Raw genomic sequence first — 27,214 nt, 5'->3', positions numbered from 1 at the left:
CAGCCCAAACTATTTCCATTGGATTCAAAAGGAAATTTTGGAGTTCATAAGCCTTAAATTATTATATAAAAGTCGAAAGGTTTTTAACAATCTGTTACGGGTGTATTTCCACATCATTTCCAGGCACCATTTTATGTATGAAACTCCCTTGAAATTTTGATAAATTAAGATATTTTTGTCCCCAGACTTGTTTTTTCAAGACTACTCCAAATTACATTAAAATATTTATTACTCCAAACTAAGAAAAGTTTGGTAATATTTTCGTATAATTTGGGGCCGAGTCGTCATGCAAGATATCCAAACAGGGCTGTAGTTTCTGTACCAACACATTTGAGAGTAGTAATCCAAACAGGGCTGTAGTTTCTGTACCAACACATTTGAGAGTAGTAGACTCTTACATTAAGTTTAGAATATTATACTTTAACCTCAGGTGGACATCGATCTTTGGGCCATTATACACACAAGGAATCACAATACTAGTAAGTGGTTAATTTTTTTTTATTTGACTTCACTTATTTATAAAAATATTTATGAGCTCCTGAAAGTTTACAATAAAAGCACTAGTAAATCTTGTTTAAAGACATACTTTTTCTTCTTACCTAATATACATTGTAAATCAGACTAAAGTCATGTCCACACGATCGAGCATGCACGACGGGAAAACAGTGATACCAGGGCACAATTGTCGGTAAAAATTAGGGTTGATGAAGTCAGAAGCAGTTAAAGTAAAGGCAGTGATCTGGCAACAATGTATAATGCCAGATCCCCGTATTTGAGTTTCCCCGCTTCCGACATCATTAACCCTCATTCTTACTAACTACTGTGGTCTGGTATCACTGTTTGCCCGTCGGGCATGCTCGATTGTGTGGACAAGGCTCAGGCCTCCTACTAGTTTCAACTTTCTGATTAGCCAGGTCTCATGCCATATTCTGGAAACATACTCTAACCTAGAATTACTAGTCATGATATCCAATAAATTGGATATGGTGCAAAGCCTCCTACTAGTTTAAACTTTCGGAACAGCAAAGTTTCAGTCATCACTTGCGCCTTGTCTCTAATTTAGACTTACATAATTAACATCCAAGGATTTGGATGTGATGCAAAGCTTCCTACTAGTTTCAAACTTTCGGACTAGCTAAGCCTGGTGTTACAATTCTCCTACCTAGAATTACAACACAGATCCTTATTAGGTGACAGGTTAATGAAGATTAACGTTACATCTTCCACAAAGCTTTCTGAATAATCACCAATCGAAGATATATAAAGTTTAAAATATGTTGTGCAATTAAAAGAGCAAAATTACTATCAAAATACCTATAAACTAAATTTAGACAAAAAAATCTTAAAACTGATCCTTTACACAGGGGGTAAGGGAAAGTTTCATCATAATACCAAAAGGGTCTCAAGAAGGCTAATACTGCTGCGCAGATTTATATAAGCCTTAGAGAGATCAAAATTTATATATGAAAGCTACGCGAATTTATAAAAAGTTTAAGGAGACATAATGCACGTAATACTGTCGTAGATATTAAATTTGAATAACTTATTGGAACCATTATAATAAGTAAATAGAAAAATTTATGCAACAGAAACAATGACATTAAACATTGAACAAACATTACATCCAGAAGGCCCAGTGCAGAAAGAGAGAAATACACAAAACTTCTAAATTTTAACAAAAATTAACTGGTTTCCGTAATCGCCCAGTTTTAAAATTTACGCCAAAAAATTTATACAAAAACTAACATTAACCAGTCACTATTCAGTAGCTCATTCATTCAGGTTTTCCCATTACTAGCAGGGGTAACCGAGAACCTGAACAGTGTTAGAAAGTCCTACCTTGAACCCTAACTTCATCCTTAGTCCTAAAAATGTTGCAAAATCTTAAAAATTTAAATTCCTAAAGAAATTTCGCATGCACCATCTCGCACGCAAACTGAAATTTATACATTCAAAGATTTTGCAATGAACTAACCTAAACCTTACATAAAACCAGTACAAACATTTAACTGTATTATTGTCGCGTCTCCAAGAACCGTGCGCTAAAGGTAACAGGCAGGGTTGCAATGTTCCCGAAGTAAGGATGCATGTATTTAAGAGAGCCTGCCAATCTTTAAAACCTTGCAGCCTTTCAGTTCTTTGAAGTCTAGAAGAACACTTCTGAGCATTTGTTGGAAGAATCTGCTACCAATACTCTGTTGAACAAAGTCTGGACCTGAAAAAAGATATAGGTTGTAGTGAAAGGTCATAAATCAACCCGTTAATTACCAATCTAAATACTTTAAATTGAAAGCGATTTATTTCAAACATGACCTGGAAGTAATTTCCTATTAAAAGTAAATCACTATAATGTCAATAAGCAAAACTTTTCCATTATACCGAAAATTACACTAGTTTAATATGCTAAAATTCTAATTATCAATATAGAATGTTTAAACAAATACCAGTAATAGTAGTAGGCATGTAACAATATTTTGGGCTACCAAATATGTAATAAAGGATGAATCCAAGAGCTTTTCAGTTTTAGACTTCAAATAGTCTAAACGGCAAATCTATAAAACAGCTCCGCCAGCAAGTTATGAAATTTATGTGCTTTCATTGAAAAGATGAAGTCCCAGGTTCAGTTGGATATATAAATGAAAACCGGCGCTAGGTCTAAATGGTTTAAAAATAAGTATTAAACCCACCTCCAACCAAACCAAGTCCCTCGACTACTATATATCTCAAATTAATCTTCGGACTCGAGCTATCAAGTTAAAACAGATTATGTCATTACTACAAACTAGTCTACATAGAAATAAGGTCACCAAAAGTCATCGTTCATAACCAATAATGATTATTCACATTTTACTTGGGACGCATTTTAAAACTAGAATCGCGTGAATAAACCAATAAGGCAATAGTTTCATTAATACACCGAACTAAATTTTACTTAGGACTGGCATTTTAAAACTAAATCCCGTGAATAAACCAATAAGGAGACAGTTTTACTAGGAAATTGAACACTTCTGACACTGCACCCAAATCTCTACCACTATTTTTAAGTCTTGAGAGCCGTAGTAGAGGATTATGAAACGTCTGGTGCGGTTTCTCATTTACCATCTACTGACATCAAAGTCTGGATTTTCTCCCAAGTTCTTGTCTAAAGTGTTATTTAAATTATAAAGATTTTTTTTATCATTCTGATATCATCGAAAGAATGATAAAGTACTGTCAAGATTACGGTGTTACTAGCAGCGAAAGTGACACTATTTGTCCCACCTGTGGTTCCAAGTGCCTAAATTTCTATTAAAAAAGCATTTCGGTGTGACAAAAAGCAAGATTCATTAAAAAACTAATGAAAATGGTGTACTTTTTAATAGTAGCGGAGCTATTTTAATAGATTTACCGTCCCAATAATAGGAAGCTCGCCTACATACCGTTTTGGACAAAATTGATGATCAAAGCTAACTTTCAGAGACTAGGCGCAATAAGATACTCTATAAAAATCTTGTGCAAAAGAAGTTTTGCAATATTGAAAAGCTTACTAGTACGATATATGTAGAAAGACTCACTGAATAAAACTAATTCACGCCTTATTAGGGAAGTGTCTAATTCTGCCAGAAAACCCTTGAACTAATGGTCAAGCACATACATAATTGATGAAAGTGTTTAACAGTGCAATTGTCAAGACTAGAGTTTAATAATTTATTATTTGCATAAATATTTAAATGGCATGTAGATTCTATACTGCAGTCTACAGTAGTAACGCTAAATAGTCCCGCAACATTATACTATAACAGTAGTTTGATCGTATGTAATAAATTTTGCATTATAAAAATTAGAAATAGAAAGCAAGACCCTAGAAATAAGTAAAATATAAAAGCCGCATTAAGACTAATTTAGTATATGAACACTACAGTTCTGTTGGTATTTAAATATTTTTCTCCAAGACTAGATTAAGGAATAATCAGTTTAGTTTTCTGGAAAGCTTAGAAAGCTACATCATATAGTCAAATCAAAAGTTAACTCAATATAAATTAATTGCACTTATAATCAATCAGGCTCACAAAATGAGCCACCAAACAGATTAACGATTCACATCCATATTCACACAACCCAACACAATCAATACAAAACAGTGAATATTAGATACAAATCAAACACTACGGTCCGTTAATTTATCAAGTCTAACCTAACTAATCAATGAAGTTAATGTGTATTCACGAAATATACTTACAGCAAATAGAACACCACACAATAGAGGAATATTTGCCTGGAAAAGTTTTCCCCAGCCATGCAGCTGACTCTAAATCAACTACATGTTAACTCGAAGTCGAGTCGGGGAGAACTGACTACCCCTTTTCAGGAGAAATCAGAGGTAAAGATGTTGACAAATTTCCAAGGACAAAATAGAAGACAATTGCCCAAAACAGCTATAACAGTTGTATCTTAATTTTCATCTTTCAAAATCACTTAACCACTAGTTGCAGCCGTTTCATTGTTATATTTTCTGAATGTTATTATATTAATATTTTGAATATATGAGTAAAACAGTGACTCAAAATGAAAAAAAGAGATATAAACAAAATATCAAAAGAGTCCTATTTGAAATTTTATCATTTTCCAAATCAAACTTGAATGATTCACAAATAATATTGATCGGTATGTTAAATGCGTATTGAAACATGAATTTAAATATAATTCTATATTGTTACATATATTCTAGCTCTTTACAATCCATTTTATTGTAATTATGTAGACACACTATTTATAAATATCATCGCCATCATCTCCCACGAGTAATGACCCAATGGGCCTTGGTTAGATTTCGCCTACCATCTCTATCTTGAGCTTTTAAATCAATACGTCTCCATTCATCTTCTACATAATGCTTCATAGTCTTCAACCGTGTAGGACTGGGTCTCCCAACTCTTCTAGTGTCGTGTGGAGCCCAGCTCAACTTTTGGTGAACTAATCTCTATTGGGGAGTGTGGAGAGCATGCTCAAACCATCTACATCTGCCCCTCACCATGATCTCATACACATATGACATTCGAATAATCTCTTATAGTTTCGTTTCTAATCCTCTCCTACCATCTACCTACCAATATTCTCCTGAGGACTTTGCTCTCACATCTACAAAATTTGTTGACTATTGTTTCATTGTCATACCACGACTCATGTCCACACAGTAACAACGATCTCAATAAACTGATATATAGCATGATTTTTTTATGTAATTTCAGGTGATTTAATTTCCAGAATTTACTTAACCTAGCCATAGTCTGTTTTGCTTTTATCAATCTTTCATTCAATACAAATTCTGAAGACCACGTATTAGAGATCAGAGTTCCTAAATATCTAAATGATTCCACCTCATTAATCATTTCTCCTTCAAATGATATTTGGTATTCCCTTAATTCCACCTCATCAATCATCTCTTCTTCCAATGATATTTCATCTTTCATTGCATAATCCGTTGTCATTATCTCTGTCTTTCCTCTATTTATCTTGAGCCCAACCTCATGTGATATTTCATGCATTCCGGTAAGGAAATTTTCCAAGTCTTGTAGTGTTCTGCTAATAAGGAAAGCATCATTAGCATACTCTAGGTCAGCTAATTTCCTGTTACCAATCCAGTCCAATCTTCCTCTGCCATTCCCAACTGTTCTCTGCATTACAAAATCCTTGAGAAACATAAACAACATAGGTGACAGCGTATTCCCCTGAAGTACTTCACTGTTCACTGGAAAGTCATTTCATAGGACTCCACTAACAACTCAGCACTTATGCTTATGAACAGACGATCAAATTTACATGTTTAACAGGAACTCCTTAGTAATGCAAGACTCCTCAGAATTTTCTGGTGCATACTATCAAAGGACTTTTTATAGTCCAAAAGTGCCATCAATAATGGTTTCTAGAATTTACATATTGCTGTACATGTCTTAAAATGAAAGTTAGTCAGTACAACTTGTACCTTTTCTAAATCCTGCTTTTAATCTCTCAGCTTTTCATCAATCTTTCTCTCCAGTCTCTTTAGACGGAGCTTACTATATATTTTCATGACAATTGACGAAGTGTGATTCCTCCGTAAACATTGCAATCAGTCGGACCTCGCCGCTTTTTTGCCATTTTCACCAACACTGCTAGCTCCCATTCATCAGGTTTTGCCTCCACGCCATATTCTACAAAATAATCTTGTAAGTATTCCGGGAGTTGCTTCATTACTCAGAATATTTCCATTTGAGGCATATTCACATAATTCTGCTCAATTTTCTTACCAAAATACCCGCCTCTCTCTCTCTCCCTCTCTCTGGAGAAAATTTTAGTAGTTAGAAAATTTTTTCCCTTATTGATAGAGATACTGATTTGGCTTCTTCTCTGCTGATTATATTTGTTACTCAAAGTATGATTAAACGAATTTTGTAGATTTAATTAAAAAGAACATGAAGGTACCCTTTTTTTGGGATAAGAGTTAGAAAACAAGAATTTTTATAAGATTTTATATAATAGAAAAGTTTAGTGAATGAATTTGTTAGAAATAAAAGTTTTTTAATATTTATTAACGGTATTTCATAAAATATGGTACCTTAATATCTGTAAAGTAGCACGTGGCCGGAAAGTCCCTTTCTTTGCGATTTGAATACTTCAGTAATGATTTTCCATTGGAAATCATAAATACTATTGGTGCCTGCTGTGTTCTTTTTGCCCGCCAATCTTAGTCAGCTGAACGAGCAGCGATTGTGGGCTACATTCCATCTGGTATCATTGTTGTTGCCAGATCCCAGCCTGTGGTTTTCCCACTTCTGACGTCATTAATCCTCGTTCTTGTAACCCAACGAGATCTGGTATCTCTTTGTCCCTCGGAATTACTCTGTAGTTTGGATAGGCCTTTACCAATTATGTGGTATATGGTTGGCAATCAAGTGTGTAGATGACGTCATACGCGACTCAATCTGGTAACTAAGTTTGATTCCAGACAAATCAAGAGTGACCGCCCTGAATTTGCCCCTGTAGTGTTAAGAGGCTCAAATTCCAGACAGACAAATGACCCAAGGATATACCCAATTATATAAAACTTATAAACCAAAAACTTACTACCATGCATATGGTATTCAAGGAAAATGCCAAGTAAACAGGATAATGTTAACGAACTAAGATTTTACTTCTGGAATCATATGCTTCAAAGTTTCCTTCCTTGCTATAACTACAGAAACTGGAGAGGTGGTTTGCTCTATTAAAATGCTTTAGTAAAAAGTCTCCACCAGGGACTACCCAGTTCAGCAAACACTAACTCTTTTCAAATCAATTTGGACCCACGCTCCAGGCGACTATCTCCCATTCTTAACATATCTGCATTATGATTAGAGCTTTTTAAGCCCCTTCCACACAAGGTGCAATTACATGGCAGGCACTTTTTTTTGGCCCATTATTTTTTTGCTTTGAAACTGTTACCAGATCAAACAGTTTCAGGCTGGAAGTAGACAATCAAGCAAACTATCTTTGCCAGGCCAGATGTCAAGCAAGAGAGCAAAGTTTCATGTCTATGGCCTTATCTACACTCTTCGTAACCCATACAACAAAATTTGTTAGAGACTACCCGCCTTGCATTGGCCCTCGTATGGAAGGGGACTATCCAAATGAAATTACTATAATAACGTTACATTCCAATAAATTAAGATCTTTATATAGATAAGCAAAACTGCTTTTTATTGCTCAAGATACTTTACTCTAGTGGTAATAAGCTGGCTATTACTGCAGCCCAAAATACTTTTATTTCATTTAATAAGTAATTTAGGAGACTCTTAATATTTTTATAAGATTTTTTTTTGGCATATTTTTTTTTCCACGACCAAATTACAAGAAAAATATTCATTACTCCAAACTTGCAAAAAGTCTGGTAAGGTTTCCTTATAGTTTGGGATTGAGGAGTGTCCAAGATAGCCAGACGACGTTGTAGTTACTGTACCAACTCATTTGAGAGTAGTTGACACGACTAAAAGTTGAATAAAATATTGTCCTTTAACCTCAGGTGGTCATAAAAGGACCTCAGGTGGTCATAGATCTTAAGGACATTATACACAAAGGAATCATAATACTAATAAATGGTTAGATTTTTTTTTATTCGACTTCATTTAATTACAAAAAATATTTATGAGGTCCTGAAAGTTTATATTTAAAGTACTAGTAAATCTTGTTTAAAGACTACTAATACTTTAGCTTCTTACCTAATATACATAGTAATCCAGACTAAGCCTCCTACTAGTTTCAACTTTCGGACTAGCCAAGTCTCATGCCTCATTCTGGAATCAGTCTCCAGCCTAAAATTACTAGTCATAATATCCAATACATTGGATATAGTGAATATCCAATACATTGGATATAGTGAATATCCAATACATTGGATATAGTGAATATCCAATACATTGGATATAGTGAATATCCAATACATTGGATATAGTGAATATCCAATACATTGGATATAGTGAATATCCAATACATTGGATATAGTGAATATCCAATACATTGGATATAGTGAATATCCAATACATTGGATATAGTGAATATCCAATACATTGGATATAGTGAATATCCAATACATTGGATATAGTGAATATCCAATACATTGGATATAGTGAATATCCAATACATTGGATATGGTGCAAAGCCTCCTACTAGTTTCAACTTTCGGACCAGCCAAGTTTCATGTCTCACTCTTGAGTCTTGTCTCTAATTTAGAATTACATAACTAATGTCCAAACTAATGTCCAATACATGGACTCCATGCAAAGCCTCCTACTCATTTAAACTTTCGGACTTGCCAAGCATGGCGGTGCCGACGCTCTCATCAGGAATTACAAAACTAGTTCTCGATTATGTGACAGGTTAATGAAGGTTAAAGTTAAATCTTCCACAAAGCTTTCTGGATTCTCTCCAATCGAAGATTTATAAAGTGAATAAAATTTTTTTTGGTGCATTTGAAAGTAACAAAGATTTGTAGATTAAATTTACCAAAAAAATTTTGAACTAAAACTTAACCTTTACACAGGATACAAGGGAAAGTTTCATCATAATACTAATAGGGTCTCAGGAAGGCTAATACTGCTGGGCAGATTTATATTAGCCTTAGAGAGATCAAAATAATCTAAACTATGAATGTTACGTGAATTTATAAAATAAAGAAATTAAGACATTATAATAAGCGTAATAATATTTCCGTAGATAATATTTAACTTACTGGAACCATTATATTAAGTAAATAGAAAAATTTATGCAACAGAAACAATGACATTAAACAAACAAACATTACATCCAGAAAGCCCAGTGCAGAAAGAAAAGAGAAATCTACAAAACTTCCAAATTTGAACAAAAATTAACTGGTTTCCGTAATCTCCCAGTTTAAATAAAATTTACGCCAAATAAGTATGTAAAAACAAACATTAACCCGTGACTATTCAGAAGCTCATTCCGTCAGGTTTTCCCATTACTAGCAGGGGTAACCGAGAACCTGAACAGTTTTAGTATCCCTAATTTCCTTAGTCCTAAAAATGTTGCAAAATCTTCAAATTTAAATTCCTAAAGAAATTCCACATGCACCATCTCGCACGTAAACTGAAATTTATGCATTCAAAGATTTTGCAATGAACTAATCTAAACCTTACATAAAACCAGTACAAACATTTGACTGTATTATTGTGGAGTCTCCAAGAACCCTGCGCTAAAATTAACAGGCAGGGTTGCAATGTTCCCGAAGTAAGGATGCATGTATTTAAGAGAGCCTGCCAATCTTTAAAACCTTGCAGCCTTTCAGTTCTTTGAAGTCTAGAAGAACACTTCTAAGCATTTGTTGGAAGAATCTGCTACCAATACCTTGTTGAACAAAGTCTGGATCTGAAAAGTTAGTAATAGGTTGTAGTGCAAGGTCACAACGCAAGCCATTAATTACCAATTAAAATACTAAGTTCTAAATAGACAAGATTTATTTCAAATATAACCCTGGAAGTACTTTCCTATTAAAATCAAATCACCATAATGTCAATAAACAATGTTATCCTGATATACCGACAATTGCCCTATTTTAATATGCTATAATTTTAATTATCAATATAGAAAGTAGAAATGAATACCGGTAAGAGTAGTAGGCATGTAATAGAAAATTTTGAGTTACCAAATATTTAATAAAGGTTGCATCCGAGAGCTTTTCAGTTTTAGGCTTCAAATAGTCTAAACGGTAATTCTATAAAACAGTTCCGCCAGCAAGTTATAAATTTTAAGTGCTTTCACTAAAAAGATGAAGTCCAAGGTTCAGTTGGATACATAAATCAAACGGGCGCTGGGTCTAGAAATGTTTTAAAAATAAATATTAAACACCTCCAAACAAAGCAAGTCCCTCGACTATTATATATCTCAAATTACTCTTTAGACTCGAGCTATGAAGTTAATAACAGATTGTCATTACTACAGACTATTCTACGTAGAAATAAGGTCACCAAAAGTCATCGATCATAACCAAAAATTAATATTCACATTTTACTTAGGACTGGCATTTTAAAACTAGAATAAAGTGACTAAACCAATAAGGAGACAGTTTTAGTAAGAAACTGAACACTTGACACTGCACACAAATCTCTACCGCTATTTTTCAGTCTTGAGAGCCGTAGAGGATTATGAAAACTTTTGGTGCAGTTTTAGTAAGAAACTGAACACTTGACACTGCACACAAATCTCTACTGCTATTTTTCAGTCTTGAGAGCCGTAGGGGATTATGAAAACTTCTGGTGCGGTTTCTCATTTACCATCTACTGCCATCAAAGTCTGGATTTTCTCCCAAGTTCTTGTCTTAAGTATTATTTAAGTTATAAAAGATTATTTTTTTAGCATTATTCTGATATCATCGAAAGAATGATAAAGTTCTGCCAAGATTACGTGTTACTAGTAGCGAAAGAGACTTTAGTATTAAAAGATCGTTCGTGTGACAAAGCTCTCCTACATACCGTTGGAGACAATATTAATTAAAGCTAACCTTCATAGACTAAGCGCTAAAAGACTCAAACCATTGCAAAAGAAGTTTGCAGTATTGACAAAGCTTAGTAGTACGAGAGAAGTAGAACGCCTCATTGAAAAAAAACTCTCCATATTATGGTTACCTTAATTCTGCAAGAAACTCTTGAAATGTTGGTAAAGTACCATATACAAGATTGATGCAAGTGTTGTGCAATTATGGTCTAGACTGGAGTTTTATGCCTCTTATTTGAATAGGAATTTCAATAGCAAGTAGAGGCTATAACGGAGTTTGCAGCGTAAAGCTAAATAAGGACGCAACGTTATACTGTGGCAGTAATTTGTTCCTATATAATAAACTTTGTATTAAAACATGTTGAAATTAAAAGTAAAACCCTAATAATATGCAGAGTAATTGTCTAGACAATTAGGTAATTAAAGAAATAGAAGGCTAGAGCATATAGTTAAATAAAAGTATACTTTATATGAATTAATTGAACTTATAATCAATCAGACAAAAAATGAACCACCCAACAGATTCACAATCAGGTTCACACAAGCCGAGACAATCTACACCCAACAACTAAAGTCTTCTAATTTATCAAGTTTAACTTGACTAATCAACGAAATTTATGTGCATTCACGAATTATACTTACAGCAAATAAAACACCACACAATAGAGAAATGTTTGCCTGGGAAAGTTTTCCCCTGCTATGCAGCCGACTCTTAGTCCGCTACATGTTAACTCGAAGTCGAGTCGGAGAGAACTGACTACCTCGTTTCAGGAGAGGTCAGAGGTAAAGACATGGACAAATTTCTAAAGACAAGACAGAAGACAATTGCTCAAAACAGCTATAACAGTTGTATCTTAATTTTAATCTTTCAAAATTATTTAACCGTCAGTAGCTGTCGTTTCATGGTTATATTTCCTGAATTTTAATATATTCCTATTTTAGACGTATAAATAAAACAGGTGACTAAAAGCTGAACATATATATATATATATATATATATATATATATATATATATATATATATATATATATATATATATATATATATATATATATATACATATATACAATTTTCCTAATCGAACTTGAATAATTCACAAATAATAGTGATTGGTTTGTTAAATGTATAGTGAAACATGAAATTAAATATGACTCTATTTTGTTATATATTTTAACTCTTTATAATCCCTTTCATTATAACTATATAGACACACTATTTATCAAAATCATTTTCATCATCTCCTACGTCTATTGACGCAAAGGACCTCAGTTAGATTTCACCTACCTTCTCTATCTTGAGCTTTTAAATCAATACGTCTCCATTCATCTTCTCCTACTTCACGCTTCCTAGTCCTCAGCCATGTAGGCCTGGGTCTCCCAACTCTTCTAGTGAATGTGGAGCCCATCTGAACTTTTGATGAACTAATCTCTCTTGGAGAGTGCGAAGAGCATGCTCAAACCATCTACATCTGCCCCTCACCGTGATCTCATACACATACGGCGTTCTAGTAATCTCTCTTATAGTTTTGTTTCTATTCTTCTCCTACCATCTAACTACCAATATTCTCCTAAGGACTTTGTTCTCATGTCTACAAAATCTCTTGGATATTGCTTCATTGTCATGCAACGACTCATGTCCACACAGTAACAACGATCTCAATAAACTGATATATAGCATTATTTTCTATGTAATTTCAGGTGATTTGGTTTCCAATTTTACTTAACCTAGCTATTGTTAAAGTTAAAGTTGCGGGTTTTAGGTCTCCTCAGAGACGACCTTCATCACCTCCTCGGGCGACCAGGAGCCAGCTGGGACTATCACTAGCCCCCTCTAACCTCCCCCCCCCCCCCCCCCCCCAGGCACAACCCTGGGGAGTACCCCCGGTAGAAGGTCTCACTCTTCGCGCCTTAGCGGGACGCGAACTCGGGACCTCTGAAACAGAAGAACGCGATGCTTTTATCAATCTTTCAATAAATACAAAATATAAAGACCACGTATTAGAGATCAAAGTTGCTAAATATCTAAATGATTTCACCTCTACAATCATATCTCCTTCCAATGATATTTCATCTTCCCTTGATTCCACCTCATTAATTTTTTCTCTTTAAAATTACATTGCATCTTCCCTCAATTCCACCTCATTAACCATCATTCCTTCCAATGATTCTTCATCTTCCATTGTATAATCCGTTGTCATTAATTCTGTCTTTCCTCTATTTATCTTGAGCCCAACCTCATGTGATATTTCATACATTCTGGTAAGGAAGTTTTGCAAGTCCTGTGGTGTTCTGTAATAAGGAAAGCATCATTATCATACTCTAGGTCAGCTAATTTGCAATACCAAACCAGTCCAATCTTCCTCTGCCATTCCCAACTGTTCTCTGCATTACAAAATCCATGAAGAGCTTAAACAACATAGGTGACAACGTATTCCCCTTAACTACTTCACTGTTCACTAGAAATTCATTCGATAGGACCCCACTAACATTAACTTTGCACGCGTTATACTCATAAACAGACGATCAAAATTTACATGTTTAAGAGGAACTCCATAATAACGCAAGACTCCCCAAATTGTCTGGTGCATACTATCAAAGGCTTTTTCATAGTCTAAGAGTGTCATAAAAAACGTATTCTTTAATTTATATAATGCTGTACAAGTCTTAAAATGAATATTGGTCAGTACAACTTGTACCTTTTCTAAATCCTGCTTGTTCATCTCTCAGCTTTTCATCAATCTTTCTCTCCAGTCTCTTTAGACGGAGCATACTATATATTTTCATGACAATTGACGAAGTGTGATTCCTCCATAAACATTGCAATCAGTCGGACCTCGCCTCTTTTTTGCCATTTTCAATCAACATTCCTAGCTCCCATTCATCAGGTTTTGCCTCCACGCCACATTCTACAAAATAATCTTGTAAGTATTCCGGGAGTTGCTTCATTACTCAGAATATTTCCATTAGAGGCATATTCATATAATTCTGCTCAATTTTCTTACCAAAATACCCGCCTCTCTCTCTCCCACTCTCTCTGGAGAAAATTTAGTTTTTCCATTATTGATAGATATTAATTTGGCTTCTTCTCTGCTGATTAGATTAGTTACTCAAATTATGATCAAACGATTTTTGTAGATTTAATTAAATAAACGATTTTTGTAGATTTAATTAAAAAGAACATAAAGTACCATTTTTTGGGATAAGAGTTAGAAAACACAAGAATTTTTAAAAGATTTTATATAACAGACAGAAAAGTTTAGTGAATGAATTTGGCTGAAATAAAAATTTTTAATATTTATTAACGGTATTTTATAAAATATGGTACCTTAATATCTGTAAAGTGGCACGTGGCCGGAAAGCACCGTTCTTTGCGATTTGAATACGTCAGTAATGATTTTCCATTGGAAATCATATATATACTATTAGTGTGTGCTGTCTTTTATTTGCCCGCCAATCTTTGGCAGCTGAACGAGCAGAGATTGTGGGCTACACTCCATCTGGTTGCACTGTTGACAGATCCCTGCCTGTGGTTTTCCCCACTTCTGACGTCATTAATCCTCGTTCTCATTACCCAATGAGATCTGGTATCACTGTCCCTTGGGCTTACTCAATAGTATGGATAGGCCTTTACTAATTATGTGGTATATGGTGAGCGATCAAGGGTGTAGATGACGTCATAGACTGCTCGATCTGGTAACAAAGTGAGAATTTGTCAAATCTGAGTGACCGCCCTGAATTTACCCCTCTTGTGGAAGATGCTCAAATTGCAGACTAAGACAAGTGACGACTAAGACAAGTGACTCAAGGATATACCCAATCTTATAAAACTTCCTTATAGACCAAAAACTTACTACCATGCATATGGTATTCAAGGAAAATGCCAAGTAAACAGGCTAATGTTAACAAAGATTTTACTTCTGGAATCTTATGCCTGAAAGTTTCCAACACAAACTGTTAAGATAGTTTGCTCTATTAAAATGCTTTAGTAAAATGTCTCCACCAGGGACTACCCAGTTGAACAAATCAATTTGGACCCACGCTCCAGGCGGCTATCTCCATACTCAACATATCTGCATTAAGATTATATCTTTTTAAGTCCATTCCGCACAAGGTGCAAATTCAGGGAGGGAACTCCTAATTTGCCCATTATTCTTCTGCTTTGAAACCGTGTTACCAGACCAAACAACTTAAGGCTGGGAGTAGACAATCAAGCGAACTCATCTTTGCCAGGCCAGACGTCGACCAGAGAGCAAAGTACCCTTCGAAGGTTTGCCGAGAGTTTCATAGTCTATGACTTCATCTACACTTGTAACCCATCCAACAAAATTGACCAATATTATCTGCCTGACTTTTATTTGCCCTCCTATGGAAGGAGACTATCCAAATAATATTACAGTTCTATAGTCACATTTAGATAAATTAAGACCGTAGTATATAGCTAAGAAAAATTTATTTTTACTGCTAAAGATAGAGTAGTGATATGCTAGTTATTACTGCAGCCCAAACTATTTCCATTGAATTTAGAATATAATTTCGGAGTTCAATATCCTAAATTATTATATAAAAGTAGAAAGGTTTTTACCAAACTGTTCCGGGTGAATTTATTTCCACATCCTTTCCAGGTGCTATTGGATGTATGAAATTCCCTTAAAATATCGATAAGATTTTTTTTCTCCAGACTTTTTTTTCCAGAAAACACAAAATTACAATAAGAATATTTATTACTCCAAACTTGCAAAAAGTTTGGTAATGTCATGCAAGACATCCAAACGGGGGTGTAGTTTCAGTACCAGCTCATTTGAGAGTAGTTGACACCACTAAAAGTAGATAGAATATTGTCTTTTAACTTGAAACGGTCATATATCTTTGGTCCATTATACAGACAAGTATTTTACACACAAGGATTTATAATACAAATAATTGGTTAGTTTTTTTTTATTTAACTTCATTTAATTATAAAAAATATTTATGAGCTCCTGAAAGTTTACATTTAAAGTACTAGTAAATCCTGTTTAAAGACATACTAATACTTTAGTTTCTTACCTAATATACATAGTAATCCAGACTAAGCCCCCTACTAGTTTCAACTTTCGGATTAGCCAAGTCTCATGCCTCATTCTGGAATCAGTCTCCAGCCTAAAATTACTAGTCATAATATCCTATACATTGCATATGGTGCAAAGCCTCCTACTAGTTTCAACTTTCGGACCAGCCAAGTTTTATGTCTCACTCTCGAGTCACGACAATAATTTAGAATTACACAACTAATGTCTAATACATAGATTCCATGCAAAGCCTCCTACTCGTTTAAACTTTCGAACCAGCCAAGCATGGTGATGCCGACGCTCTTGGCAAGATGTGGCAATAATTACACAACTAGTTCTTGATTATGTGACAGGTTAATGAAGGTTAAAGTTACATCTTCCACAAAGCTTTCAGAATTTTTCCCAATTGAAGATTTATAAAAGAATTTTTTTTTTTGGTGCAGTTTAAAGTAACAATGAATTTAAAATTAAATTAATCTAAAAAATGTTTTAATTAAAACTAATCCTTTCCACGGGAGATGAGGGAAAGTTTCATCATAATACTAATAGGGTCTCGGGAAGGCTAATACTGCTGGGCAAATTTATATTAGCCTTAGAGAGATCAAAATAATTTAAACTATGAAAGATGCGCGAATTTATAGAAAAAAAAATAATAAAGAGACATTATAATGCGTGTAATAATATTTCCGTAGATATTAAATTTAAGTAACTTATTGGAATAATTATATTAATCAAATAAAAAAATTATGGAACAGAAACAATGACATTGAAAATGTAAGCCCAGTGCAGAAAGAAAAGAGAAATCTACAAAACTTGTAGATTTGAACAAAAATTAACCGGTATCTGTAGTCACCCAGTTTAAATAAAATTTACGCCAAATAAGTATGCAAAAATAAACATTAACCCATCACTATTCAGTAGCTCATTCCGTCAGGTTTTCCCATTACTAGCAGGGGTAACCGAGAACCTGAACAGTGTTAGTACGTCCTACCTTGAATCCCTAACTTCATCCTTATTCCTAAAAATGTTGCAAAATCTTCAAATTTAAATTCCTAAAGAAATTCCGCATGCACCATCTCGCACGTAAACTGAAATTTATGCATTCAAAGATTTTGCAATGAACTAACCTAAACCTTACATAAAACCAGTACAAACATTTAACTGTATTATTGTGGAGTCTCCAAGAACCCTGCGCTAAAGGTAACAGGCAGGGTTGCAATGTTCCCGAAGTAAGGATGCATGTATTTAAGAGAGCCTGCCAATCTTTAAAACCTTGCAGCCTTTCAGTTCTTTGAAGTCTAGAAGAACACTTCTGAGCATTTGTTGGAAGAATCTGCTACCAATACCCTGTTGAACAAAGTCTTGACCTGAAACAAATAATAGGTTGTAGTGCAAGGTCATAAAGCAAGCCATCAATTACTAATCATTAAGTTCTAAATTCGGCGATTTATTTAAAATATAACCTGGATTGTAATAATTCCCTATTAAAGTCAAATGACCATAATGTCAATAAACAACATCTCTCCGATATACTGAAAATTACCCTAGTTTAATAAGCTATTATTTTAATTATCTATATAGAATGTTTAAATAAATACCAGTAACAGCAGGCATGTAACAGAAAATTTTGAGTTGCAAAATATTTAATAAAGGATGCATCCAAAAGCTTTTCAGTTTTAGGCTTCAAATAGTCTAAACGGACATTCTATACAACAGCACCGCCAGCAAGTTATCAAGTACTGAAAAAGATTAAGTCCAAGGTTCACTTGGATACATAAATCAAAACCGGCGCTGGGTCTAGAAATGGTTTCAAAATAAGTATTAAACACACCTCCAAACAAACCAAGTCCCTCGACTTTTATACATCTCAAATTACTCCTCAGACCGAGCTCTTTCATGTTAAAGAGATTATGTCATCACTACATACTAATCTACGTAGAAATAAGTCACCAATGTCATAGTTCATAACCAATGATTATTATCCAAATTTGATTTGTGGCTGGCATCTTTAAACTGGAATCACGCGAGTAAACCAATAAGGCGACAGTTTTACTAAGAAATTGAGCACTACTTGACACTGCACATAATCTCCACCGCTATTTTTTTTTTAGTCTTGAGACCCGTGGTGGCTTATGAAAAAACTTCTAGTTGTTTCTCATTTACCATCTACTTCAAATCTGGATTTTCTCCTAAGTTATTGTCAAAATTTTTATTCGAATTATAAAGATTATTTTTTTTAGCATTATTCAGATATCATCGAAAGAATGCCAAGATTACTGCCAAGATTACGGTGTCAGCAGCGAAAGAGACACTTTGTTCACCTGTGGTTCCAGATGCTGACATTTGTATTAAATAAGCATTTCGGTTTGACAGAAAGCATGATTTATTAAAAAAAATGAATAATTGTACTTATTTGTTGCGGAGCTATTCAATAGATTCACCGACTTACAATAGGAAGCTCTTCTATATACCGTTGGAGACAATGTATTAAAGCTAACCTTCACAAACTAAGTGCTAAAAGATACTCATAATAATTCTCTGTAAAAGAATTTTGGAATATTGATAAAGTTTACTTGTACGAGAGAAGTAGAACGCCTCATGGAATAAAACTATTTCTCGCCATACTATGGCTTAACTAAGTCAGCACGAAACTTTAAATATACTGGTGAAACTTTAAATACTGGTGAAGTGCATATACAAGATAGATGCAAGATTTTAACAGTGCGATGGTCAAAACTGGAGTTTTATACCTTTTCATTTGCATTAAATGGCATGTAGTCTATTTCGCAGTTTAGAGGGCAACACCTAAATAAAGTCACACAGCATACCGTGGTAGAAGTTCCTACCGATGTAATATATTTTGCATTATTATATGTCGAAATATAAAGCAAGACCCTAAAAATTAATTGATATATTGGCAGCCTTAAGACTAATTTAATATATGCACACCAAGACTAATATATGCACACTAAAGATTTTTGATGGTATTCAAGTCCTTTTCACCAAGACTAGTTTAAGGAATTAACAGTTTAGCCAGGGACTAATATTAATGAATAATTGTCTGGATAATTAATTGCACTTAATCAGACTCAAATTGAGACACCCAACAGATTCACAACCAGGTTCACAAAAGCAGAGACGATCAACACCAAACAAAGTAAGTATATTTAGATGTAAATCAACAACTAAAGACAGCTAATTTATCAAATCTAACTTTGCTAGTCAATAAAATTAACAATGGGCATTTACGAAATATACTTACAGCAAGTACACCACCACACAAAAGATAAATATTTGCCTGGGAAAGTTTCCCCAGCCATGCAACCGACTCTTAGTCAGCTACATGTTAACTCGAAGTCGAGTCGGAGAGAACTGACTACCTTGTTTCTGGAGAAGTCAGATGTAAAGACATGGACAAATTTCCAAGGAAAAAATAGAAGACAATTGCCCAAAACAGCTATAGCAGTTGTATCTTAATTTTCATCTTTCAAAATCACTTAACCGTCAGTTGCAGTCGTTTCATGGTTATATTTCCTGAATTTTAATATATTCCTATTTCAAACGTATAAATAAAACAGATGACTAAAAACTGAACATATATATATATATATATATATATATATATATATATATATATATATATATATATATATATATATATATGTATATATATATATATATATATATATGTATGTATGTATGTATGTATATATATGTAAAATATGAACAAATCATATTTGAAATTTTACCGTTTTTCTAATCGATCTTGAATAATTCACAAATAATAGTGATTGGTTTGTTAAATGCATAGTGAAACATGAATTTAAATATGACTCTATTTTGTTATATATATTCTAGCTCCTTTCATTGTAAATATGTAGACACACTTTTTATCAATATCATAGTCATCATCTCCTACGCCTATTGACGCAAAGGGCCTTGGTTAGATTTCACCTACCATCTTTATCTTGAGCTTTTACATCAATACATCTTCATTCATCTTCTAAATCACGCTTCATAGTCCTCGGCCATGAAGGATTTGATTTCCCAACTCTTCTAGTGTCGAGTAGAGAACAGCTGAACTTTTTCTGAACTAATCTCTCTTGGGGAGTGCGAAGAGCATGCTCATACCATCTCCATCTGCCCCTCACCATGATCTCATACACATATGGCATTCTAGTGATCTCTCTTATAGTTTTGTTTCTAATCCTCTCCTACCATCTAACTACCAATATTCTCCTGAGGACTTTGTTCACATATCTACAAAATCTGTTGGATATTGCTTCATTGTCATGCAAGGACTCATGTCCACACAGTAACAACGATCTCAATAAACTGATATATAGCATGATTTTTTTATGTAATTTAAGGCGATTTGGTTTCCAGATTTTACTTAATCTAGCCATAGTCTGATTTGCTTTTATCAATCTTCCATTAAATACAAATTCTAAAGATCAAGTATTAGAGATCAAAGTTGCTAAATATCTAAATGATTCCACCTCATTAATCATTTCTCCTTCCAATGATATTTTATCTTCCCTTGATTCCACCTCATTAATTCTTTCTCTTTGAAATGATATTTCATCTTCCCTCAATTCCACCTTATTTATCATCCCTCCATCCAATGATATTTCATCTTCCATTGCATAATCTGTTGTCATTATCTATCTCTCCTCTTTTTATCTTAAGCCCAACCTCATGTGATATTTCATGCATTCTGGTAAGGAAGTTTTGCAAGTCCTGTGGTGGTGTGCTAATAAGGAAAGCATCATTAGCATACACTAGGTCAGCTAATTTCCAATACCAATCCAGTCCAATCTTCCTCTGCCATTCCCAACTGTTCTCTGCATTACAAAATCCACGAGGAGCATATACAACATAGGTGACAACGTATTCCCTTGAAGTACTTCACTGTTCACTGGAAAGTCATTCGATAGGACTCCACTAACATTAACTTTGCACTTGTTATATTCATGAACAGAATCAAAATTTACATGTTTAAGAGGAACTCCATAATAACGCAAGATTCCTCAAAATTGTCTGGTGCATACTATCAAAGGCCTTTTTATAGTCCAAAAGTGCCATCAAAATGGATTCTATAATTTACATATTGCTGTACATGTCTTAAAGTGAAAATTGGTCAGTACAACTTATACCTTTCCTAAATTCTACTTTCTCCTCTCTCAGCTTTCCATCAATCTTTCTCTCTAGTCTCTTTAGAAGGAGCATACGATATATTTTCATGACATCTGACGTAATTGTGAAGCCTCTGTAAACATTGCAATCAGTCAGATCTCTCCTCTTTTTTGCCATTTAGGATAAGGTTTAGAAAACCCATAAGATTTTTTTGTAAGATTTTTTATAACAGACAGAAAAGATTAGTTTATGAGTTTGGAAGAAACAAAGGTTTTGAATATTTAGCGGTATTTTATAAGATATGGTACCTTAATGTAGGTAAAGTGGCACGTAGCCGGAAAACACCTTTCTTTGAGATTTGAATACTTCAGTATCTATGTTCCATTTGAAATCATAGTTACTATTGGTGTCTGCTGTGTTCTTTTTGCCTGCCAATCTTTGCCAGCTGAACGAGCAGAGATTGTGGGATACATTCCATCTGGTTGCACTGTTGTTGCCAGATACGTCTGTGGTTTTCCCACTTCTGACGTCATTAATCCTTGTTCTTGTAACCCAATTTGATTTGGTATCACTGTCCCTCGGGCTTACTCACTCAATAGTGTGGATAGGCCTTTACCAATTATGTGGTATATGGTGGCCGATCAAGGGTGTAGATTAAGTTATATACTACTCGATCTGGTAACCAAGTGAGAATTCCAGTCAAATCAAGAGTTACCACCCTGATTTTGCCCTCCTAGTGAAAGAGGCTCAAATTTCTGACCAAGACAAATGACCGAAGGATATACCAAAGTATATAAAACTTACCAAACAAAAACTTACTACCATGCATTTGGTACTCAAGGAAAATGCCAAGTAGACAGGTTAATGTTAACCAAATAAGATTTTACTTCTGGAATCATATGCTTGAAAGTTTCCTTCCTTGCTATAACTACAGAAACTGGAGAGAGACAGTTTGCTCTTATTAAGATGCTTTAGTAAAGTCTCCACCAGGGACTACCCAATTGAAATCAAAACCTTTCCCAAGCAATTTGGGCCCATGCTCCAGGTGACCATCTCCATTTTCTGCTTAATCACAGTTTTTCTCAACATAACTGTTTTAAGAATTAAAACTTCTAAACCCCTTAAACCCCTTCCGCACAGGCTGCAAATGCAGGGCGGGCACTCCTGATTTGCCCATTATTCTGTTGCTTTTAAACACCAGATCAAACCGTTTCATGCTGTTATTAGACAATCAGGCGAACTCGTGACTTTACCAGGCCATACGTTGAGCAGAGCGCAAAGTACCCTTCGATGGTTTACCAGAGTTTTATCGTCTATGGCTTCATCTACACTCTTCGTAACCCGTACAACAAAATTTAGTGATTGCCCGCCTTGCATTTGCCATCGTATGGAAGGAGATTTTCCAAATTAAATTAAAATATCGTTACATTCCGATAAATTAAGATCTTAATATAGAACTAGGCAAAATTGCTTTTTATCGCTATAGATACAAGTGGGGTAATCAGCTGGTTATTACTGCAGCCCAAACTATTGTCATTGGATTCAAAATGAAATTTTGGAGTTCAAAAGCCTTAAATTATTATATAAAAGTCGAAAGGTTTTTAACAATCTATTCCGGGTGTATTTCCAGGAGACATTGAATGTACGAGACTCCCTTAATTTCGATAAATTAAGATTTTTTTTTTTTTGTCCCCCGACTTATTTTTCAAGACTACTCCAAATTGCATTAAAATATTTATTACTCCTAATCTTAGGAAAAGTTTGGTAATGTTTCCGTATAGTTTGGGACCGAGGAGTCATGAAAGATATCCAAACGGGGCTGAAACTCCAAACGGGGCTGTAGTTTCCGTACCAACACATTTGAGAGTAGTAGACTACTAAAATTTTAGAATAATTATACTTCAACCTTAGGGGGACATCAATCTTTGGGCCATTATACACACAAGGAATCATAATACTAGTAAGTGGTTAGTTTTTTTTTTTATTTGACTTCACTTATTTATAAAAATATTCATGAGCTCCTGAAAGATTACAATAAAAGTACTAGTAAATCTTATTAGACATACTTTTTCTTCTTACCTAATATACATTGTAAATCAGACTAAAGTCCTGTCCACACAATCGAGCACGCACGACGGGCAAACAGTGATACCAGGGCACAATAGTTGGTGAAAATGAGGGTTGAGAAAGAATCGGAAAAAGTAAAGGCAGGGATCTGGCAACAATGTATGATGCCATATCCCTGTGTGGTTTCCCCCGCTTCTGACAATATTAACACTCCTTACTAACTACAGTGGTCTGGTATCACAGTTTGCGCGTCGGGCATGCTCGATTGTGTGGACAGGGCTCAGGCCTCCTACTAGTTTCAACTTTCGGATTAGCCAGGTCTCATGACATTCTGGAAAAATACTCTAACCTAGAATTACTAGTCATGATATCCAATACATTGGATATGGTGCAAAGCCTCCTACTAGTTTAAACTTTCGGAACAGCAAAGTTTGTCATCACTTGCGCCTTGTCTCTAATTTAGACTTACATAATTAACATCCAATGATTTGGATGTGATGCAAAGCTTCCTACTAGTTTCAAACTTTCGGACTAGCAAAAGCCTGGTGTTACAATTCTCCTACCTAGAATTACAACACGGCTCTTTATTAGGTGACAGGTTAATGAAGATTATCGTTACATCTTTTACAATTCTCCTACCTAGAATTACAACACGGCTCTTTATTAGGTGACAGGTTAATGAAGATTATCGTTACATCTTTTACAAAGCTTTCTGAATAATCACCAATCGTAGATATACAAAGTAAAGTATAAAAAACATTGTGCAGTTAAAAGAGCAAAATTACTGTCAAAATACCTATAATCTAAATTTAGACAAAAAAAATCTGTTAAAACTGATCCTTTACACAGAGGGTAAGGGAAAAATTCATAATACCAAAAGGGTCTCAAGAAAGCTAATACTGCTGCGCAGATTTATATAAGCCTTAGAGAGATCAAAATTTATATATGAAAGCTACGCGAATTTATAAAAAATTAAAGGAGACATTATAATGCACGTAATACTGTCGTAAATATTAAATTTGAATAACTTCTTGAAACCATTATATCAAGTAAAAGGAAAAATTTATGCAACAGAAACAATGACATTGAACTAACATTACATCCAGAAAGCCCAGAACTAACATTACATCCAGAAAGCCCAGTGCAGAAAGAAAGAAAACTACAAAACTTCTAAATTTGAACAAAAATCAACTGGTTCCCATAATCGCCCAGTTTAAAGATTTACGCCAAAAAATGTATGCAAAAACTAACATTAACCCGTCACTATTCAGTAGCTCATTCATTCAGGTTTTCCCATTACCAGCAGGAGTAACCGAGAACCTGAACAGTGTTAGTACATCCTACCTTGAATCCCTAACTTCATCCTTAGTCCTAAAAATATTGCAAAATCTTCAAATTTAAATTCCTAAAGAAATCTCGCATGCACCATCTCACACGCAAACTGAAATTTATGCATTCAAAGATTTTGCAATGAACTAACCTAAACCTTACATAAAACCAGTACAAACATTTGACCGTATTATTGTGGAGTCTCCAAGAACCCTGCGCTAAAGGTAACAGGCAGGGTTGCAATGTTCCCGAAGTAAGGATGCATGTATTTAAGAGAGCCTGCCAATCTTTAAAACCTTGCAGCCTTTCAGTTCTTTGAAGTCTAGAAGAACGCTTCTGAGCATTTGTTGGAAGAATCTGCTACCAATACCCTGTTGAACAAAGTCTGGACCTGAAACAAGAAATAATAGGTTGCAGCCTTTCAGTTCTTTGAAGTCTAGAAGAACGCTTCTGAGCATTTGTTGGAAGAATCTGCTACCAATACCCTGTTGAACAAAGTCTGGACCTGAAACAAGAAATAATAGGTTGTAGTGCAAGGTAAAAAAGCAAGCCGTTAATTACTAATTAAAATACCAAGTTCTAAATTCGGGGATTTATTTCAAATATAACCTGGAAGTAATAATTTCCTATTAAAATAAAGTAACCATAATGTCCAAAAAAAATTTTCCCGATTAACCGACAATTGACCTAGTTTAATATGCTATAATTCTAATCACCTGTATAGAAAGTTTAAATAAAAACCAGTAATAGGAGGCATGAAACAGAAAACTTTGGGTTACCAAATATTTGAAAAAGGATACATCCAAGAGCTCTTCAGTTTTAGGCTTCAAATAGTCTAAACGGCAAATCTATAAAACAGCTCCACCAGCAAGTTATGAAATTTATGTGCTTTCATTGAAAAATGAAGTCCCAGGTTCAGTTGGATATATAAATGAAAACCGGCGCTAAGTCTAAATGGTTTAAAAATAAGTATTAAACCCACCTCCAACCAAACCAAGTCCCTCGACTACTATATATCTCAAATTAATCTTCAGACTCGAGCTATCAAGTTAAAAACAGATTATGTTATTACTACAGACTAGTCTACATAGAAATAAGGTCACCAAAAGTCATCGTTCATAACCAATAATGATTATTCACATTTTACTTGGGACTCATTTTAAAACTAGAATCACGTGACTAAACCAATAAGGCAATAGTTTCACTAATACACCGAACTAAATTTTACTTAGGACTGGGACTGGAATTTTAAAACTAAATCACGTGAATAAACCAATAAGGCGACAGTTTTACTAAGAGACTGAACACTTCTGACACTGCACCCAAATCTCTACCACTATTTTTAAGTCGTGAGAGCCGTAGAGGATTATGAAACGTCTGGTGCAGTTTCTCATTTATCATCTACTGACATCAAAGTCTGGATTTTCTCCCAAGTTCTTGTCTAAAGTGTTATTTAAATTATAAAGATTTTTTTATCATTCTGATATCATCGAAAGAATGATAAAGTACTGTCAAGATTACGGTGTTACTAGCAGCGAAAGTGACTATTTGTCCCACCTGTGGTTCCAAGTGCGTAAATTTCTATTAAAAAAGCAAGATTCATTAAAAAACAAATGAAAATGGTGTACTTTTAATAGTAGCGGAGCTATTTTAATAGATTTACCGTCCCAATAACAGGAAGCTCACCTACATACCGTTTTGGACAAAATTAATGATCAAAGCTAACTTTCCGAGATTAAGCGCTAAAAGATACTATTAAAATCTTATGCAAAAGAACTTTGCAATATTGAAAAGCTTACTAGTACGAGATACGTAGAAAGACTCATGGAATATAACTATTTCACGCCTTATTAGAGAGTCTCTAATTCTGCAAGAAAACCCTTTTAATAATGGTCAAGTACATACACATAATTGATGAAAGTGTTTAACAGTGCAATCGTCAAGACTAGAGTTTAATAATTTATTATTTGCATAAATATTTAAATGGCATGTAGATTCTATACTGCAGTTTTACAGAGTAACGCTAAATATTCCCTCAACATTATACTATAACAGTAGTTTGATCGTATGTAATAAATTTTGCATTATAACAATTTGAAATAGAAAGCAAGACCCTAGAACTAAGTAAAATATAAAAGCCGCATTAAGACTGATTTAGTATATAATTTAGTATATGAACACTACAGTTCTGTTGGTATTTAAATATTTTTCTCCAAGACTAGATTAAGGAATAATCAGTTAAGCTTTTTGAGAAGCTTAGAAAGCTACATCATATAGTCAAATCAAAAGTAAACTCAATATGAATTAATTGCACTTATAATCAATCAGGCTCACAAAATAAGCCACCAAACAGATTAACGATTCACATCCAGATTCACACAACCCGACACAATCAATACTAACAGTAAATATTAGATGTAAATCAAACACTACGGTCCGTTAATTTATCAAGTCTAACCTCACTAATCAATGAAGTTAACAATGTGTATTCACGAAATATACTTACAGCAAATAGAACACCACACAATAGAGAAATATTTGCCTGGGAAAGTTTTCCCCAGCCATGCAGCCGACTACTTAGTCAACTACATGTTAACTCGAAGTCGAGTCGGGGAGAACTGACTACCTCTTTTCAG

The 27,214-nt window shown here is 34.3% G+C and overlaps 2 long non-coding RNA genes across 3 annotated transcripts; both read right to left on the bottom strand.

Moving 5' to 3' along the window:
• Positions 1-484: 484 nt before the first annotated feature.
• LOC137652443 (uncharacterized) lies at positions 485-27,214 on the bottom strand. 2 transcript variants are annotated; one of them, XR_011046291.1, is made up of 2 exons: positions 27,085-27,214; positions 485-2,215 (listed from the first exon to the last, which is right to left on the bottom strand). It is a non-coding gene; the product is annotated as an uncharacterized lncRNA (long non-coding RNA). The 2 variants fall into 2 exon arrangements; XR_011046290.1 differs by lacking the exon at positions 27,085-27,214 and adding an exon at positions 4,220-4,336.
• On the bottom strand, positions 8,619-11,764 carry LOC137652444 (uncharacterized). Its single transcript, XR_011046292.1, has 2 exons — positions 11,644-11,764; positions 8,619-9,876 (listed from the first exon to the last, which is right to left on the bottom strand). It is a non-coding gene; the product is annotated as an uncharacterized lncRNA (long non-coding RNA).

Source organism: Palaemon carinicauda, chromosome 13 (genome assembly GCF_036898095.1).
Source record: "Palaemon carinicauda isolate YSFRI2023 chromosome 13, ASM3689809v2, whole genome shotgun sequence".
Lineage (NCBI taxonomy): Eukaryota > Metazoa > Arthropoda > Malacostraca > Decapoda > Palaemonidae > Palaemon > Palaemon carinicauda.
This window is presented reverse-complemented; position numbering and strand designations above follow the sequence as displayed.